Source organism: Gavialis gangeticus, unplaced genomic scaffold (assembly GCF_001723915.1).
Source record: "Gavialis gangeticus isolate Ggan-Ray unplaced genomic scaffold, GavGan_comp1, whole genome shotgun sequence".
NCBI classification, from domain to species: Eukaryota; Metazoa; Chordata; order Crocodylia; family Gavialidae; genus Gavialis; species Gavialis gangeticus.
Genome location: NW_017728983.1, coordinates 1023909 through 1031992, shown reverse-complemented (window position 1 = coordinate 1031992; position 8084 = coordinate 1023909).

The window sequence follows — 8084 nt, the reverse complement described above, 5'->3', positions numbered from 1 at the left end:
CACCGAGTGCTATTCTAGCAGGGCACCCCGAGGGTGATACATGGTGATCCTGTTCCCAGTGCTGTCAGATGCATGGATTTGTGCAGTGTGGCCTTGCCTGCCCTTTCCCTCTCCCTCCACTGGCTTTTCTTTTGCTTTACAGAGCACTGGAGCCCATCTTGCCAACCTGGTGGTACCGGGTGTTCCTTGGACTCAACCGCACTGCAGTCTGGTACTCGATTTTTCCCAGTCCTGCTTTTTGTTAAAAGCAGAGTAGTCTGGGCCCCTCAGCACCAGCACAGCACCTGTTTTCTCTCTGAGTCTCCCTTAGTTTGATATATTCTAATACCTGTTAGTTGTTCTTACCAGTGCAGCAGAGCAAGCCTGTAGTGGTGCCCAGGCTGTGCCAGCGGGCTACCAAACTAGTTGGGATCTGCAAAGAGAGATCCAGTTAGGCTTTTCTTCTTCCAGTTCCCTTTCAAGTGTGCTGGTTTGGCCTAGCCAGCCACTTCCATTCAAACAACACTGCTGAGGGTGTCTAGCTGTTCATGCCATCAGCCTGTCAGTTCCATGGATGATCCAAGGATTGTGGTTCTGTATTAATATGGCAGTATCCAATGCACCACTTTGTTGCACAGCTATAACACCCATATAGTAAGGCTTTAAAGCTGCCCAGTTCATCCCTGCCCCCAACATGAACACTCATCACCATCTCTTGCTTTGGTAGAGATGCTTTAAAAATGAGAAGACATTGTTCGTACCCCAACTTCAAGGGGCATGCCATATACTGGGGGCTGTAACTCTGTGGAGCTGGCAGTCTGTCTGTGAGGCTGCCATTTCTGCAGTAATTGGTTCAAGCCTGTGGTAAGACACCTTTGTGTATATGAAACAAAAATTAAACGCAGCAAGTCAAGATGTGAGAGTAAACGGAAAGGAACAAATTATGCAGTTTTATGCTTCTCCATTTTTTTTTTCTTATTTTGGACAAAAGGCTTTCTGTGAAACTTTTTCAAGAATTCATAATTAATCATTAAAAACAATCCATATCCTGTAACTGTCAGGAAATCTTCCTGGAGGCTGAAGTTTTCTTCCTCTGGACCAGTGAACAAGCATTAAAAGGACACCTCATTTACCCAGAAACAACCCCTTTTCATGAGGATGTTTGGGGTGTTCCTTCAAGGCTCTCCCAGTGGGAACAAACAAACAGGTTTTGTCCACTAATAGCTCTGCCTGAGTTGATGCTAATGTCCGTTTCTGCACTGAGTCGATGTCTCTCTAATTGAGACTTCGCCTCAGGATTTTTCATTATCCTGCAAGGAAACCTGTCTCCATGTGCCAGTTTGCCTTTGTCCCCAGTGTGACTTGCTTTTCATGATACTGCAGACCCATTTCCAGTTCCAGGCAGTGCTCTTTGACTTCTCGCATTCTTTTTCTCACCAGTTCCATCGTGTCTGCAACGGTCTGTCCATGAAAAGGTGGGTGCATGATGTCCGGCAGTCAGAGACAAGTAGTTGGACAGGAATTTATGTCATTTCCTATGCGAGTGTTAACTCACTGAGTGACATGGTCCAGCACAACCACCAGTTCCAACAGAGCTTCCTGTTAGATGACCTGTTGATGGTCCATCCATTCAAATAAGAGAGTTTTATTTCAGCTGTTTTTCTGAGGAGCTCCCTTAGCATCTCTAAGGATCTGGCTTGCCCCATCAGGCTGTTCTGGTTTTAGTCTGGTTGCCCAAGGAAAGATTTTGTAAGTTGCGTCTCATTTAGGAACTTCTCAGGTCTTGACCAGGGGCATTAATCTATGTGACCATGGTAGGATGTGCAAGCTGTTTCATACTGCCCTGTGTCTTGTTCCAGTAAAGTTTTACCTTCTGGAGCATGAATATTCAGTAAACCTCCTGGCCTTCCCCAAACCTGGCCTTTTCAAAGGATTCAAGGAACTTGATCTTTGGAGCTAGCAAAAGGAGAAAAATCACACTGTCTCTGGTATGGATACATTGGAGCTCCTTGTAAATGGATTTGGACCTGATCAAGAGCCCTACTTTACTGAAGGTTCAAGTCTCAGTTTTGGGAGACTTGTAACATGTTTTCCCTTTCTTGTTGTCTCCTCATATTTCCTAACTCCTTAAAGCTGCTTCGCTCCAGAGATGCTATCAGGAAACCAGTAGAAAATGGTACAGAGGGAGAATCCCTGAATCTTCTTATCTCAAATATGTGCAGGAGTTTTCCCCATATCTTGTTTTCCTGTTAGCAGGGGCATTGGCCAGAAGAGAGAGCTAGTTCAGGAGCCTTATCCAGCACCAATCCTGTGAGCATTTTTTTCCCCTTAGAAGAAGTGAACTTTAGACCTGCACCAAGCCATCCCTATTACCTGTTCTCAGGTGGATACATTCAGTAGCTGGTCGGGCCTAGGGATTGTTCATAATAGCTCTGCTTCCTGTGAGCACTCATCTAGGGATGCAGGATTGGAAAAGACGTCACATCCAGTCCCCTGAGTTTGCAGGCAGTTGCTCCACCATGCAGTCATTTTGCAAGCAGAGCTGCACAGTGCTGCTTTTGAGTGCCATGGGCCATTACTCCCACTCAGTCTTTAGTAGGCTTTCTTATCTCCCACTTCATAGCATGCATATGATTCTGGTTGGTTTGTTTGTTTGTTTTTTTCTCTCTCATGTGTTTTTCCTTCATTAAACCCCTTTGTATGGCAGAGAAAGAGAAAAAGAAAAATAAGTGAAGCTACACTTAAAGCAGAGTTAGTTGTTTCTTGGCCTGGTGCTCTGTTTTAATTTTCCTTCCTTTTTGTGGAGGTTGGCTGCATCCCTGCTGCAATGGAGTTGGGAGTGGGAGGGAGAACAGCAGGGCTTGTTTCCATGTCTGCATTCTTTCCATGGGCCAGTGTTATTTCATGAGCTCTAACCCAGGGCCTCAAAGCAAATTGCGGTAATTTCCAAGCAGAGGAAGAAACCTCCTTCCTTTCTCCCCTCCAGAGTGCTTCTGGGGGCAGAGGGAGATCTAGGATCCCTTCACTTTGGGCTCTGCCCTTAGTGTAAATCTGCATTTTTATTATATATAATTCTTGCTGTAGGAGATCAGAGATGCAAATATCCCGCCTGCTTTGCACTCCCCACTTGCTCTTCTGCTCTGCTTCCTGCCTTTTCTCTCTCTGTCTCACACACTCACACTCACGCACTCTATCCATGCCAGTTGTGGTACACATGCCTCAGGTGGGCTGCCTCTGCTCCACAGCAAGGTTTTGAAAAGGAACATGGTTGTCCAATTGGATTCAGGGAGCAGATTTGTCATCATCTTTTTGGCAAGCAGGGTGATATTAAAAGATATTTCTGCATGCAGGCCATGACCTGGCAGCAGGTCATGTCCAGTAGCATGGGGAAAAGCTGCTGCTGCCTGTGCTTGCACAGAACAAAGGGGTCATTGTTTTGTGGCTGATGAGGACCTGAGTGACCAGGAGGAGGGAGGTGCCAGTATAGGGGCAAGTTGCAGACCTGCTAGCTGCTCAACACTGATTGTGTGCCTGCTGTGCCAAGCCTTGGCTTCCTGCTCAGAGCTCAGCATCACCCTCAACGCTGACTTTGGCCACCAGCCAGCTTCCTTCCTCTCCCCATCCTGCACTTGTCACTGACGCTGGCTCTGAGGAAGACCTGCTGGAAGCTGGGAAGCAAGACTATGTTCGTGGCTCATGCAACTCCCTGCTTCTTAGCAGGGGCCCCTTTAACATTGCAATGCAGCAAGGTACTGCACCCTGGCAGTGCCCTGCCCGTGAGCTGGGCTCCAGGGTGCACTCTGGCCACTGGAGTTGGGATTGAAGTCTGTCCAGTAGCCTTTTAGGGGTGAATGTGCAGCAGAAAAGGATCTAGGTGTTCTAGTGGGTCACAGACAAAGAAAGCTAATAAGGCAATCTGTTGCCAGGTGGGCTTCTCTTGGGGTGTGTCAATAAGAGCGATGCATGTAAACTTTAATTACTCTCCTCTGCTTCACACTGAAGTCTCAGTTGGAGGCCTGTGTCCAGTTAACCATATTTAAAGACTTAGACAAATGAAGAGTCCAGAAAAGAGACAGAGGGTAGGAAATGTGACCTGTAAGGGAACATTAAAAGACTGGGTTGGGGTTTTTTTGTTTTTGGGGTGGGTTGGTTTTTTTTTTGTTTTTTGGGGGGGGATGTTTTAGTCCAGCAGACACTAAAAGGGTTTAAATATAATGTCTTCAAATATATGAATGGTTTCTGAAAAGAAAACCGTGATCAATTGTCCCTTGTCTTCAGTAAAATAAGAAGTAATGGTTTAATTTGCAGGGAGATTGAAGAAAAAGGGAGATTGAAGTTAGCTATTGGGACAAGCAATTTTTTTTTTTTTCTCCTGGGATAGGTAAGCCCTGTCAAGGGAAGCTGTGGCATTCCCATCACTTGAGTTTGAGAACAGATTAGGCAAACGTTTGTTGGGACTGGTCTGACTAGATGCATTGATCCTTCCTTAGTGCAGGCCTTGGACTAGCTGCTGATGTGATTGATGTCTCCGGCAGGTTTTCATTGCTCTGATCAGCTGCTTTAGCTGGATTTTTCCATAGTCCTTGTACCTCCCGTTGCAGCAGTCTCCCCTTATTTGGGGGCTGGAGAGGGAAGGGATGTAATGCTACTGCTCAGCTCCCTGAAACCCTATTGCTACAAAATGTGGGTGGGTTCTCTTTCTTCTCACAGCTTGCTTTTGAATTAGTCTCAAGGCTAAGATAAGAATAGATGCATGTTACGTGAAAGGTGGCTAAATTTAATCCTCATCAAGGCATCTCAAGTCCTCTTAGGCACCTAATAGGTGGAACAGAGTCTGGCTTTTGGTGGGGAAGGAATGAGAGAGGAAATCCTGTATATATTATATTTACAGGATCATCTTAATCATTGGGATGCCCTCTCTGAGCAGACTGCATTCCACTCTGGTCACCTTATTTTTAAAACAAATGCTGCCGGAAGAAATGAACAATGGAAATTATTAAGAACATAGACATTTTTAAAAAGAAAAAAAAAGTTTATGGAGACAGGCTGAAAAGATGGGAATAAATATTGTAGTGAAAGTACCTGTGGTTTAAAGACGGCCAGTTGGGCACTTTTATTCACTCTCTTATGTAATAAGAGGAGCCCCCAGAGAGCAAGTTTAAAACAAATACCATTCTACATGCCGCACAACTTACCACTGGAACTCGTTCTCAAAAGCTAGGGTTGAGATCAAGAGTTTAGCCACTACCCAGAGTCTTGGAAAAACTGGGCAAGTTGCATATTTAACTCCTAATTACAACATTTATATAGGTTGCTTTAAACTCTGAACCGAAGGCATGAGCTAACTTCTAATCCAAGTGGGCAGGAAGGAACTTTTCCATGGGTATTCTGCAGCTATTTTCATGCTGTGAATAGCCAACAGATACTGCATACCTACCTTCCTGGATTTGGTAAGGAAAGAAGTTTGCAGAGCCTTTTGTGTCTACGTACTTAGTGCTTAATTGTGCGTGGAATGTGTTGGAGCCTAGCAATGCCTGCAGCCCATCAGCACTTCAGGTCCCGTTAGCAGGACTTAACTAACAAGGTGGCTGGAACTTAAAATGGTAGCACAATAAGCTGCAAAATAGCTCTAGGGGGCAGCAACAAACCCCAGAAAAGCAAAGGGAACTGCAAGGCCATGGGGTTGGCATGTTCATTGTCCCTCTGTGAGCTCTTCTCTGCCCTAAGCCAGGCAGCAGCAGAGGACAAGCAAACAGGAACTAGACTTTCCCAGAAATCTTCCCCAGTAGAGTGTTATTAAGCCATCCAAAACATGATGTATTTCAAGAGCCAGACATGAAAAACAAGCCCCATTGCACTCAGCACTGTTTAACGAGCCCTCAAGCCAAATCCTTCCTGGCAGGGCCCCAAAACATAGGGTGTCACCCCGACTGAGGGGGAAGGTTGTCAGAAAGAGCCCATTCTGTCGCATCCCAAACCCAGCCCCTTTTGTCTGTGCTTATCCCATAGAGACCAATCCTGCACAGGGCCTGCAGGTGCTGACTGACCTAGCAGCTCAGAGGTCTCCACATTGGGTTCCTTGCACAGAGTTACTCAGTGGGGGGCTCCAGAGAGCAGGCTGATCACACGCTACTGGCTCCCTTCTTGTTTCCAGCAGTTAGACTGCACTAAAATAATGTTTGATGTACATATTAAGCCCCTTCCTAACTTGCCTTTACCATGGCAGCAAGTGCTGTGCTTGCCACAGGAGGTGCAGGAGGTTTTGCTCCAGGCTGCTACATAAAGTATTTTCCATTGCAAATGTCTGCAGCGTAGCAGATGCTTTGGAGCCAAAGCAATAACATTTCTAGCCTAATCCATAGCAGCCTCAGGTCAGAGACCTCCTCCAAGGCACCTGGACTCTGAGCCTGACCTGCACGCGACTGCGGAGACGTGCTCCAAACAGCAAAGAACAGAAAGCCAAAGGCCAGTGTTCAGCACGGCCTGGAGAGAAGTCAGATATGCTCTGAGGGCAGGGCTGGTGTTTGGCAGCAGTCTGTTTGAAGGCCAAGATTGCCAAATGTGATGGCCTGCCGTGACGCTCCTAATGCTGTGGTCAAACACCTGCCTGAGTGTTTACGGGGGTGAAACAGGAGTTCTGGTCATCAGGCCAGTTATTTAAGTGCCTTGCTTAAGACTCCCATGTTAGTGTCATCATTATTGTTATGGCTATTATTATTCTTCTCTCTTTGAAATCTTGGCCTGTGCATCTTATGATTCCCAAAGGAATCCCCTATTAGGGTGGAAAGAGTCATTCCCCTCCAATTTGGAAATACCATTAAAAGGAAAGTAATTGCCTGGCTTAGATGGAAAAGGCCTCTGAGCACTTGGCCTAGCGTCTTGGCTGACCTCATGACACAATGGGTAAATATTGGTCTTTTAAACACCTGTGAGCAATCTCTAGTGATTAATCTCAACACAATGCTTTGCCTTCCCCTCCTGTCTCTCCCATCCTTTCTTTATCTTCCTTCGCCCCCACCTTCTTGTCTGTTCACCTCCTTCCTTTGCAAAATATTTTTGACAAAATTATATTAAGAGAGAAGCTTGCTGCTATAAAATGGGCAAGTCTGGCATCACCAGCAACTCACCTGATTTTATTGAATGTCTGGTAAGATTTAGTCCTTCCCCGAAAGAGCAACACAAGCTTGCAAGACAAGCTTGGCTTTTGCTTCAAGACAGAAAGTGTTTAGCCCTTGTGGGTGCAGGGAGAAGTGTGAACCAGACCCCCAGTGCCCCTTTGGGAGGAGAGACGAGAAGACAAAATAATAAATGCAAGGTTTAATGCTGTGAGATTTGTTAAGCCAACGCCATCATGATTTGTAGCCCAGCTAGCGATTGCTTGTCGCTTGACACTGGCATTATTGCAAGTTGTTGTCCAGTTTGCGGCGAGCTGCATGGCTGCAGGATGGCACCTCCCTGCGATCCCTTGCCGCTGGGACTTCTCTGTGCCTCACTGCCCCGTTCTTTAGTTGACAAGGGAGCAGGGGCAGTGGTGACTCCGTCCTGCACATGCAGCACATTTATACCAGGGCAGCTCTCTAGCACCAGTGTAAAGCAGGAGCCAGACACATCAGGTATTATTCTATGTCACTGGCATAGAGTTCCCATGGGAGCAAATCGGGTAAAACTACAGCGTTGGTGTCATGAGTCTGGAGCTATCTTGGGGTGACCCTGGACTGCTGCTGGTATCCACCCTCCTCTTCCAGTGCCTTCCCTCAGATTAACAAACAGTGTTGAAGAACCCATGAGTCCAGGCTCTGTTCTGCCCCCATTCCCACAGTGTGCTCACAGTCCCTGCTAATTGGGGTCAGTCACCCCCAGCTGCCCCAACCCCACTCCCTGGCAGGGAGGACTCATGGTCTCTCACCCACTACCAAATGAGGCACCCCAGACTCACCCCTTCCCCTTGCTTGGTTTTGCACCCACTTCTACCCAGCTCACGGCTTCCTTGGCCTCCCTGCCACCAACCTTCCAGCCTCTGGCTGAGCAGCCACTGCTAACTGCTTTATAACATGGGTTGTTCATACACATCAACCCCATGCCCATCCCAGCCATGTCACCCCTAG